This window comes from Harpia harpyja, chromosome 1 (genome assembly GCF_026419915.1).
Source record: "Harpia harpyja isolate bHarHar1 chromosome 1, bHarHar1 primary haplotype, whole genome shotgun sequence".
NCBI classification, from domain to species: domain Eukaryota; kingdom Metazoa; phylum Chordata; class Aves; order Accipitriformes; family Accipitridae; genus Harpia; species Harpia harpyja.
Window position 1 is genome coordinate 76,091,098 of NC_068940.1, and position 12,121 is coordinate 76,103,218.

General features: G+C 42.6%; 1 protein-coding gene across 2 annotated transcripts in view; it reads right to left on the reverse strand.

The window, feature by feature from the left end:
- The window catches only part of BZW2 (basic leucine zipper and W2 domains 2), a 62,650-nt gene that overhangs the window by 50,136 nt on the left and 393 nt on the right, over window positions 1-12,121 (reverse strand). Inside the window, exon 1 of one of the 2 annotated variants that reach the window (XM_052800814.1) lies at window positions 11,907-12,041. The exons of the other annotated variant lie outside the window; for it this stretch is intronic. The gene's annotated coding sequence lies outside the window, so the exon portion shown is untranslated. Of the gene's footprint in view, window positions 1-11,906; window positions 12,042-12,121 lie in introns of those variants that run through there. 2 annotated transcript variants of the gene reach the window in all.

The window sequence follows — 12,121 nt, forward strand, 5'->3', positions numbered from 1 at the left end:
TTCAGTTTCCCTTTTCTTAGTCTGCTTCCATGCTGTATCGGGACAGAAATGACACTAAACACAACATTTATCTGAAAATATAAATGCATAAACCCAAGAGTATGTCTTTGTTGGTAATCCAGATTCAGTAGACTTTGAAGTCCATCAAATTAACCCAAAGAACTCACAGTCTATCTATAAATACAGCATTGCAAGCAATGGCTGTTACGAACGCTATGAATGGATCCCGATAGTTTTGCTCCTCAAAAAGATATATTTACAAGCAATTTTGATCGTAATTGCAATCAGATGAAAACTCAGTTCTCAAAAATGCATTTATATACACAGGTGGCCAGAATCTCAGAATTAAGAAACATTGCCACAAAAGGAAGTCAAATAAATTAGCAATATAAATCACCCAAGCTAGGAAAAAAAAAAAAAAAACATAAAAAAAAGAGTAATTAGCCTGTTGCTAATTTGTATCTATTTTACTGTATTAGTGTCATGTGCTAACAGCATAATCACATCACAAAAAGCTCAAAGAAGTTATTGAGTGAGAGACATCCGCTTCACCCAGATGTAGACCAGAGCAGGTATATAACATTTTACCCCTCTCCATCACAGAGACAGCAAATCCCACCTGCGGGCAGTACAGTTTACACTGCAGCAGCTCCTGAAGCGCTTTGTGCCCATGCACTGGAAATGGAAGCACGGACAGCTGTCGGTAAGCTCAGCTCAGTGCAAACCCCGACAATTTAATTGATGCTATTGGTTGTGAGGACTACTACCTATTTCACTGTTGACCATTTTAGGAGGCAATCAGCTAAGCCGAAACCCATATCCGCTTTCCTTAACCGAACAGTCAACTGCCAGAACCCCAAAATGGGGTGCATTTGACCTACCTTTAAAATGAATGACAACAGACACCTAAGTCTGACCCGGCGATCCTTGCCTCTTTTCACCATCAATGGAGAAACATAAACATTTCCAGAAAACAGCTTATCTAAAACATTCTGCTTGCTCATTTTAGGGTGAGATCTTAAGGGAGTCTCTTGTGCACAGCTTCACAGCTTCAGCTTTAGGCACTTTTTAGGTATTTGAACTAGATCAAACCTCCTCCATCAGCTTCTACAACAGAAATTCATACCTGCAGGGTGGCAACCTGTGTGAAAGTCTATAGCTCAGTGACACCTAAAAACGTCTCAGGCATAGTTAAGAGTACAGGACAATTACTAATGGCATATTATTCAGTTCTATAGTTAATTCAGTAGACCTGCTTGTTTATCTTTTCTGAAATGATTCACAGAATTTCCATTGTTGGCAGAGATGTTTCAAAATCCAGCGTACCACAAATATGCTAAGAGAATAGGCTCAGCGTCAGACCACAGCAACCCACCCACACCCAACCCAGTTTCTGAAGCCAAGCATTACTGCAGGAGTTATGGATTTCTAGCTGGAATAGGTTTAACAACTTTTCAAATGGGCATAAAACATCACTATGCCAGCCAGTCTGGCTTCTTCCGGCAGAAGAAGCATACACCCGCTTTGCAGTTGTTTGGGCTGTATCAATGTCAGCTCGGCACAACGATATTTGGCACTATTAATAGGGAAATCTATTTTCTTGTTTACAGCATCATTGTTCATGCACTGGAAAGACCAATATCAGCAACCTACTTCTGCAGATAACCTAATAAAGGTTCCACTGGATGTATATCTGTAGGCGTATGCATACATATGTATATACAAGAGAGTAAGAATGCTGTCCTGGTTTCAGCTGGGATAGAGTTAACTGTCTTCCTAGTGGCTGGTACAGTGCTATGTTTTGAGTTCAGTATGCGAAGAATGTTGATAACACTGATGTCTTCAGTTGTTGCTCAGTAGTGTTTAGACTAATGTCAAGGATTTTTCAGCTTCTCATGCCCAGCCAGCAAGAAAGCTGGAGGGGCACAAGAAGTTGGCACAGGACACAGCGAGGGCAGCTGACCCAAACTGGCCAACGGTGTATTCCATACCATGGGACATCCCATCTAGTATAGGAACTGGGAAGTGGGGGCTGGGAATCGCCCCTCGGGGGACTGGCTGGGTGTCGGTCGGCGGGTGGTGAGCAATTGCACTGCGCATCATTTGTACATTCCAATCCTTTCATTATTACTGTTGTCATTTTATTAGTGTTATCATTATCATTATTAGTTTCTTCTTTTCTGTTCTATTAAACCGTTCTTATCTCAACCCACGGGTTTTGCTTCTTTTCCCGATTTTGTCCCCCATCCCACTGGGTGGGGGGGGAGTGAGTGAGCGGCTGCGTGGTGTTTAGTTGCTGGCTGGGGTTAAACGACGACAAATGCCAATAAAATTATGTCAGATTTCTACAACTCACTTCCTATGAGGATGCAAGGTATGAAGAATTTAAAAGGTTTACTAATGAGACAGCTAAAGGATTTTTTTTTTTCTGGACTGAGAAAACACAATGAAAGGCTTCTCTGAGGACTTCAGAAAGACATGCCAGTTAACCTAGGGCTCTTTAATGTGGATTTAGAAAAGGATTGTACAAAATACATTAACTTTCAGTGAAAACAGGCATATACCTTCCAGTGCTACGCCTCCTGTCTTTTTGAAAGAAACAGAAGCTCTTCAGTAGCCAAAGAGCAGCTACTGCATCTATCACACAACAAGGAAAATAAAAAAATTAATTATTTCTAATTTTAAGAAGTGAAGCGATGCTAAATCTCAGAATGTAGATCTGTTCAGTTATGGATACAGACAAATTCTCAAAGTCAATGAACTGACTGTTAAAGCCCATACAGACCAACACATTTCCATCCCACCTCAAATGTTGCTCTGCCTAGTTTGCTACACTCTGTAGAGTTGCAGAACTAGAAAACCTGGCATATGTTCTTTGCTAATGGAAGATAAAATGCAAAGGTACCAGAAGCGTCAATCTAAATTTATTTTTTTAAAAATCTAAAATAAAAGAAAGCAGATATTCAACATGACTCTCAATCAGGGGCACTGCAATAGGTGGTATTTTTCCTCTATTCTTGACAACGCTGCAAAAACAGAGTTGATATTTCAGATTAAGAATATGTTGATATGCACCTTTATTAACCAATTGTTGAGAACACTAATTAAGGTAGCTATCAAGTAATCTAATAACCTAGTTATTAACAGGAACCAAGTAATTTATACTGGGATTACAAAAAAAAAAAAAAGTAACAAGGATGTTGAATAAGTGGGGAACATCTTGGTCTACACTGGGAAGACAGTGCCCTTTTCCCTACCATGGACATCTTGTTCCCCCTTGGCTTCAAAAGATTTTTTTTGTGTTGTCTCCTCATACCATAACACTGCACTGATACCTGCCAGGTCAGACTGAAAAGGTCAACAACTGTTAAAACTAACAAGACAAGACAAAGGAAAATGGGGAAAGAATCAGGTCTTCCTGTACCCAGGAACCTAACTAACTAATCCTAGCATCAAACAGGCTACCCATGAAATGCTTTGGCTTGAAACATTTGGCTTCAGGGAGCTGTGGACCACTGCTTACAGATGAAGGTTCAAGAATCTCACAACTTCATCACAGGAGAGACCTGACAGTCTGAAGCCTAGCTGATTTAGCAGTGTAGGTCACTAAACAACCAGTCCACTATCATAACAAAGGATCTTGGAGGCACAACAGCAATGCAAACAAACTGACATATTGATAGCAGGGCACACTGGGAAGAAGGCACTTTTCAGCATACACAAATCAACATTTTAACAGGAATAAAACAACTGAAAATATGAAGCCCTTCCCTTGGCTCCTTTGGAAAAGTAAATTATGAGTACCTTTTCCTTTCTCTAATTCCAGGAAAAGTCTTCTAATAAAGTTCCACAAAACGAGAGAGCCAAACTCAAAACCTGGCAAAAGACCTCATCCATGTACTTAAGCACAGGAGGAGCAAGTGTTTCCCTGTGCTGGGAAGGAAGCTGAGATTGACACGCAGGACGATCGATGAATCTCAAGGGCAGAGCCAAGGATTCAGGTGGCCCTGGGGACCGGCTGACCGGGGCCTCTTTTTGCCACAAAATGTAGGAAAAAAAACATCTCAGGCAGAATATGGCATTCAACAGCACAACATTGGGCTTTCTCCATAGCACTGGCTGATGGTTTGGGGATCCTTAGGTCTTGGTCACAGGAAACCATGCATTAAGATTAATATAGTCAAAGCACACCTAAGTCAGAGACTTAACAGCACAGGCTTCAGGAGCAACCTCAGAGAGGTGCAGAGACATGCGACAAAACCAGCAACAAGACTCTAACCAAACTCCTATCAATATTGGTGCATATAGAGAAGGTTGTAGATTGAAAAGAAACTCACCATCCCCTCTTCTTTCTAAAGGGCTTACTAGTCCTTGAGTATTTAAAACAAATAACATACTTTGTTTTTCTAATTTTCTATCGCTCGAGGCATGAAATGGTAGTGAGAATAAGTGACGAGGCCTGTATATGCTAATACGCAGTAACACATTCCTAAGATTTCACCCCTGTGCCTTATCAGAAGAAAAATGACTAACGTATAACTTGAACGCACTGAATGAATTTTCCCTCTTAAAAACATTTCTAGAGAAGTAGAGGACTTAGGAAACAAGACCTAAAATGAAAGGATCACTTAAGCTTGCAAATTACAAACTCTTGAACTGCTTAGACTTCTTTTTCTGCATGAAAAGAAAACACATTTAAGGAAAACACATGAAATAGTGGTTATTACAATGAAGTACCACCCCAAAGCCATATTTAATTGTTTCGCCTGCAGTAGTTGAACAAGTTGTAGAAGGGTGTAACGCAGCATTCAAGACATCACAGGAGATGCTTCCTTCCTGTGTCTCTGACCAACCTCTCTGTCCCAGACTGTGTCTAGCATTTTCTTTGCCTGACCTGTCTGCCCTTAATTCTAATTCTCACCAGAGGTAATCCATCCTTCTTAGAGACTGACTAAAAGCAATAATCTTTGTCTGCTACTATGAGTCTGCAGTAACTGCAAGCAACCTCTATACAAAACTTCTCCACCTGACCTAAGAATAACTCAGATTTTGCAGAGCAAATCCTTATACAGGACTCAAAAACATGCCTATGTATGAAGTACTCAATGAATTTTAAAATTTCTACAGAAAACTCTATAGCTTCCATACTAGGAAAAACCACATTTCTAATTTCAAAAGTTCTTAGACACAGCAACTAACAGGTCCTACAGACAAAGTCCCTATTACAGTAGGACTTATTACTGATTTACTTCCTGGAAAAATTTTCCTGACTTCTGGGAAGTTAAAAACCAAAATACATAACTCAACAAAAGATTATTTGTTTTCTATGGCAAGTGAGGAAGTTTTTTTACTATATTAAAATGTACTTAGTGATAAAAGCATATCTAAAGATGGACTGGGAACAAGACTGAACAAAAGGAAAAAAAAGCTCTTACCATGTGTATCAGCCACTAGCCAGGTTTCAGCTTCCATACTGACTCATGACCAGCTTATTACCCCTTAACTACTTTCCCTTTGCCTAGGAAGTATGCACCAAGCACCTCCTAGTCTTGCAGTCTGATCAACGTGAGCTGCCACTTGCATCTCTCCAACCCCATTGCAACACTGTGATCCAAGTCGGAAGGTTTACCAGCAGTACGTTACAAATAAATTACTTCCCTTTATTGTGTTTGCACTACACAACCACACTTTACAGAAGACCAAAGCTGTTAAACCCTGAAACTCAAGTGTTTTGTTCTGTTCTCAGCTTCACAGCATGTAAGAATCTTGAGGAGCACTACAGTGCCATAAATATGGCCACCACACCACTGTACCCACCCCTTTGGTCACTGGACTCTCTCTTTATTTTGGAATAGCTTTTATTTTGACTTTTGCAGTATTTTGCAAGATCTACAGCTAGATTTAAGAAGTATGGTTCAGCAAGTTCAAAAGAGTTTTCAGGCACGGCAGAATATTATTGGACTCCACAGACTTCTCTCTAGGGAGAAGCAATAGATTTTTTCCATTTGTCAGTTTTCCTCTCACACACCAGCATTACCTCTGAGTGATCCTTGAGTACTTTAGCTATCTTTGAACAGATAATTACCATTTTAAATTAACAAGTAAGTACTGCTGCAGTTGAGGGGAAGACTCATATTTAATCAACAACAGATCACATGGAAAAAGATACAGTATCAGAAATCAAATCCACAGTTTAATGGGCAACCACAGCAGCTCACAGCTGAAATTTATTGCACATGAGGTATCAGAATGGAATTACTTTACCTGTAGGCTCAGGCAGCAAGACAGATATAGGTGACAGCCTATTGCCTTATGTGCAACACAGACGTAAGAATGCTTGAATTTGAACAGGAGGAATGAGGACAGAAAATAAGCTGAGGAGTGAAAGATGATGTCTCTTAAAGCAATCTGAACTTAACAGCACATACCCATTCAACACATAATCTCATTCCTCTGTCCTAAACAATCACCTTAAGCCTGCAAACACGTACATATATCTGTAGATGACTGTAAGCAGAGCTTAAATAAAATTGCCTTAGGTTAAAAAAGTCGTCACAAATTAGATCTAATTAGATACGTTTAACCTAACTGCCTCCACCATTCTTCACCAGAGAAAAGGTTTAATTGTCACTGACTAACTGCTGCTGATACTCCCAGGGTCTTCATTTTTCCCGGTACCGCACTCATGATTCCCAAAAGTTGGTGCAGGGTCTACACGTGCTGTAAAGTTCTTTAATGTCCTTCTATGCAGAGATGTATTTCCCTTGCAGCTTTATGTAATTTTATTTACTTTACATCTCTGAAGTTTTAAATTTATTTTAGCAACACCTGTCCGAAAAGCCATTGCAAAGCAACTCTTACAGTAACACTTGCAAAGCTTAAGTGGGAAAGAACTTAGTCTTGCAAAGGTGCTCAGCCAGCCCTCTGAAACATATTGCTCTGCAGTCACTAAACACATCTCAGTCCTTTATCAGCAAAAAGCTGCTTGTATGCCATTTCTTCTGTTACACTTACAAAAAAATTAAAGTACCTACCTACATGGAATTCATATGCATGAAACAATTTGTTTAAAGCTTGGATTTCTCTTAATCAAAAAGAATAGTAATGACTTAAGGCCTCATATGAAAAGCAAAAAAGATGTATTGTCTGAGCAAGTTGTTCATACTAGGACCATCTAGAACAAACAATTAAAAGAATATGAAATCAACCTGCAAAGGACCAATTTAATTTTTTTTCCTAAATTACAGATCCAATGTTGAGTATATAAATGGAGCAAGGGGTATACATATCTGCTTTTGTTATGACAGTAATGCTGGGGTTTTTTTGAAAAGAAGCTTTTAACGAGGTAGTACAAATGCATATTTATCTAAGGCACTCACATTGCCCTCATCATCACAATACCCAAGTGCCTCAACATTCATTCTTTGCACCGTTAACCCTCACTGTCTGTGGGAAGATTATGCGGGTTGCCCTTGCACAATTAGCAGTTAAAGACATACACAAATATAAAAGCATATACTCAAAAATGCACTTTACAGCCTATACAAAAAAACCTGCAAGCAGTTTTCTCTAAAGAACTCTCTATAGAGGGCTGCTATGCTGGCTATGTTCTGGGTGCAAAAACACCAAAGCTGGTTCTGCTCAGTCAGATCAGGTCTGGGAGCAAACCACCAACACTCGTGCTAAATCAGACTAATAAACCCTGTCAGGAGGACCATATGAACCTTCAAGTCCCAAACCCGTACTTTCGCACTGCTCTGTCCTGTTATTTCCCACTGGAGGACACTGCTCACCTCAACCCTGCTTACCCAATAGTCCGGACTAGACAATCTTTTGGAGGATACTTTGGTGTCCTTCTGTCCCATATGCTTAAGAATCCTTCAAGTCAGGGTTCAAGAGAAGATGAAGTGAGCACAGGTCTCATCTTGCCAGACTTCGGATACAGCTAGAGTCAAGTGCTGGGATTTGCTCCTAAATTTCAAAGTGTAGAGAAAGCCTAACTTTGTGCAAGGTCCCAACAGGGAATTGGTAGCAGATCGAGATCTCTATCCATGTCTCAGATGAGCACCTTGGCTATAGGAATACCTTGTCATTCAAACATATACCTATTGTGTTCAAACATGTATCGTGGTTGTCAGTCCCTGGCTGCTTTCAGTTATTCTTTTGCGGTCTTTTTATAATCTACCTTCTGGTACAAAACAAGACTTAGCATTGTTGACAGATCATATCACAGATCCAGCAGCTGTTCCGAGATCCAAAAACAGATGAAACCTAAAAAAAACCCACTTACAATAAAATAAAAATACTTAAGGAAGTCAAAGTTATGCAATGCCCATTAACTGAGGGAGGGAGTAACCTATCCACAGAGGAGCATCTGTGAGATATGAGAGGAAAAAAAAGAGGATGTTTCTAGCAATAAAAAACCCTTGAACTTGCATGAACTTGAATTGATCTAAATTAATAATCCTATTAGATACTCCTCACGTTGGCCAGGATATAACTATAAGGATTGGAGACAGCAGGACCAAAACCCAGTGGAGGTCTGCCTGAAAGACCCAGCTCCACGTGAAGGGAGATTTCCCATAGCCCAAGCCATGCAGAAGAAAGAACCATTTTACAAAACCACACTTGAGAACCATATGAAATGGCTTTTATATAGGAATGACTAAATAGACCTAAGACTTCAGCTTGACAAAAAGACAGTGGCAGGGGATAACACACGTCTGTCAAGGCATGACTGCACATCAAGGGTGAACAGGAAACAATTCTTCATCGTCTCCCAAAACAGGAACTGGGGGTTGGGGGTGGGGAATCAAATGAAACCATGAAGTAGCAGGTTCAAAAACAAATAAAAAGAGGTCCTTTTTCAAGCAGCTGTGAAAGTTATAATCACAGGATGCTGCAGACACAAAGTTTACCTAAAGTTGAAAATCCCACTGCAAGCTATCAAATACATAGGCAAACACAAAGATACCGCTTTCTGCTGAGGAAGTCCTTAGCTGTGAACCAGTGAGATGGGAGCTAGGAGAGCAAGTCATAGGAATATCAGTACTTGTTTGACCTATTCTTTTATTTTTCCCTAGATAAAATGTAGTGGGTCAGACCAAGTTTCTGATCATGCCAAGCCCAGGCACAGAAAGAGGCTATAGGATCTTTGACCCATGCTACCGTTAGCAGAGCAGCAGAGTACGTGGCCATAATTCAAGCAAGCCTCCACAGGTGAAGGTTAGTCATTTGAGAGGAAACAGCCTGAAACCAATTCGGTGTCTCCTTTTCCTCTCTTGCATGTCCAAAGACTGAGAGTTTCATGGTGCAATCTCCAAGGCATAAGGCACTCTCTTTCCCCCAGCTTGACCCAAGAAAAAGCTTATTGTTTTGTACATTCACCAAAAGTGAGTATTACTCAATTAAAGAAATACTTGTTATTTTCTTGCTGAATCTTGCTCTCAACAACTGCAGAAAACATCAGGTGTTTAGGATCACCTATACATTGATTACAAGAGCCATCATAAATTCCCAGGAGCACACCTGCACACACAAGAACCAGCAAATGGCAGGGGAAAAATGTCACCCCTGGTACCTGCTTCACAAATCAAAAGTATCAGACGTATCACCTGATGAGGAAATAGGGAATTTTTTTTACGTAATACTTATCATTTGAAATCTAAACAATATATTGAATCACAGTGAGGCTAACATTTCCTTCTCCCTCTGTAATACGCAAAACTTAAATTACTAATTACCACCCAGTAATAACCACAACTTAAATACGTGAAACAGATACAGCAGATAAAAGAAAATGCATTAAGGGGCAAGACACAAAGGTACAGAACAACAGCCTACCACAGAGTCCCTACGCCGCCTTGGAAAAATCATTTGCTGCCTCCATGCTTCAAATTCCATACATAAAATGGAGGCAATGCCACTTCATTACCTCATTGCGTTCTCACAAGGATAAACCAAAGATTGTGAAATGTCCGCATACTACGGGATTGAAGGTCATACAGAAGCCTTCCATAGGTAAGAGTAAGAAACATTTTTAACTAGTGTTAAAGTATTTTATTACCCTTGCAGATGAAGCACTCCTGCAGCCTTAGTCACCAAGTCAGCTCCAGTGAGGCTGCCAAGGAAAAATTGTGTTTGCCTGTTTACTCTGTGAAGTAGGGTGCAATGACAGTACTGACATTCTCACGTTAAAAAAAAAAAGGCACGTAATATGCATACTTTCGTACATTGAATGCCTGACAGGGTTTTTTTGGAATATGAAAGGAAGCTTGTAGGCTCTTGTTATTTAATAGTGCCACAGAGATTATCAGCGTACTATAATATCACAAAATTTGTTCACAGCGGGTAAAATTCAAACCCTACAGTGAACCAACAAAAGGCCACTTAAACCCTAATTTCAGCCTTCACAGTTGAGCCAGTGACAGACTTCTGGTAGCACTACACGGGGATATATTTCTGGACCAGAATATAAAAAGCACTTTTGTCTTGAGGGCGTTTCCTTCAAGGCATTTTTGGTTTCCCACAAAAAAAGTCAAGGGAATCTGTTATAATCTGAAGTCCAAAGCAATCTCTCTTATTTACACTTGTTGATTCAAGTAAAACTAGATGGTGGTACATCCCTGTATTTCCATGATTTTTAAAATCAGGAAAACATACAGAGCTTGGCTGTTTTGTTAAAATAAAACTGCATCACGTTTTTGTTTCATACCCCAATAGTTATGAAGATACACTAGATTCAGAGAGCGTGCTTTTCTATGAGCCAGGAAAGAAACAACAGGGTTTCACGATACCTGAGAGTCAGCCAAGCAATTAACAAATGTGAAAACAGAGAACGAGATTAGTATCTGAGAGATTCCGATATATAAGTAGCAATGAGATGACCTGCATGTCCTAAGAAAAAAAATCAGGTTGCTGATAAAGCTATGCCTTCAAAAATTAGTTACAGGGGGAAATAGGTTCCTTAAAAGAAAGGATAAAAAAAATATACATTGAAGAGTTGGACAAAGGAGGGTAAAAGTCAGCACCAAGTACTAGGGTTCCGCTTTTCTCTCTCCTACAAACACACGCAGAAATCAAGGATGTTAAACCTCTGCCTCTGTCCCTTGCCGGGGATCCGTAGGATCATCCCTGTGCCTACCGAGCTTCAACTGGAGGAGCGGAAAGTTGGATCCGTAACAAAGATCATTTTTCCACCGAGGGTTTAATTTTAGAAAGGCGCTAACAAAAGGCACCGCTCTGAATACCCCGAACGCGTTGTTTCCCTTCCCAATTCATCAAAGCCCGCTTCCTTTCGGAGACACGATGCCGTGACACGACCAGGGCTTTATTCCGCCGCTTTAGCCGAATAAACAGCTTTTCCTGCCTGGAAGAAAACACCCCACAGACCGATGCCATAAAAAGGCAAGAAAGCGGCCCCGCGGAAGGAAGGGCCGCCGGGCACCAGGGCTGCCCAGCCGCGGGAGCCGGCCCGCACCGCCGCCCTCCCGCCAGCAGACCCACCGCCGCCCGCCCCGGGGGCCTCGGGGCTTCCAGCGGGCTCCCCCGCGCCCGCTGCAGGCGCCCAGCCGACCCCCGCGCCCGCCGAACGCCAGGGACGCTGCGCCCCCGGCAGCGGCCGGGGAGGCGAGGGCGGCCGGGGCGCGCAAACCCGCGCACGGCGGGCTTCCTCCGCGGGCACCCGGGCAACGCCGCCGCGGCGCCCGCCCGGACCCGCGATGGCCGCCGCGCACAGGCCCCGCGCCTCGCCCGCCCGGAGCTGCCCCGCCGCAGCCCGCGGACGCCGCCCGCCTGCCCGGGCAGAGCTGCCGCGGGGCTGAGGCGCCGCTGGCGCCCGGCGGCGGCCGCGCTCTCCGCGGGGCGGGGCGGCCCGGCCGTGAGGGGCGCCCGCCCGCCCGCCGCACCTGTCGGGTGGTTGCGCGGTCCGGGGAGGGGAGGGCAGGCACAGCAGCGGCGGCGGCAGACAATGGAGGAGTGAAGGACAGACACATTGACACACGGGCGGCTCTGCGGCCGCCCCCTCCGCCCGGCCGCTCCACTCCCGGCACCTCCCTGGGGGGGAGACACGGAGGAGGAGCCTCAGGGAAGGCAGAAAAGGAGGGCAAAGGAAAAGCGAGAC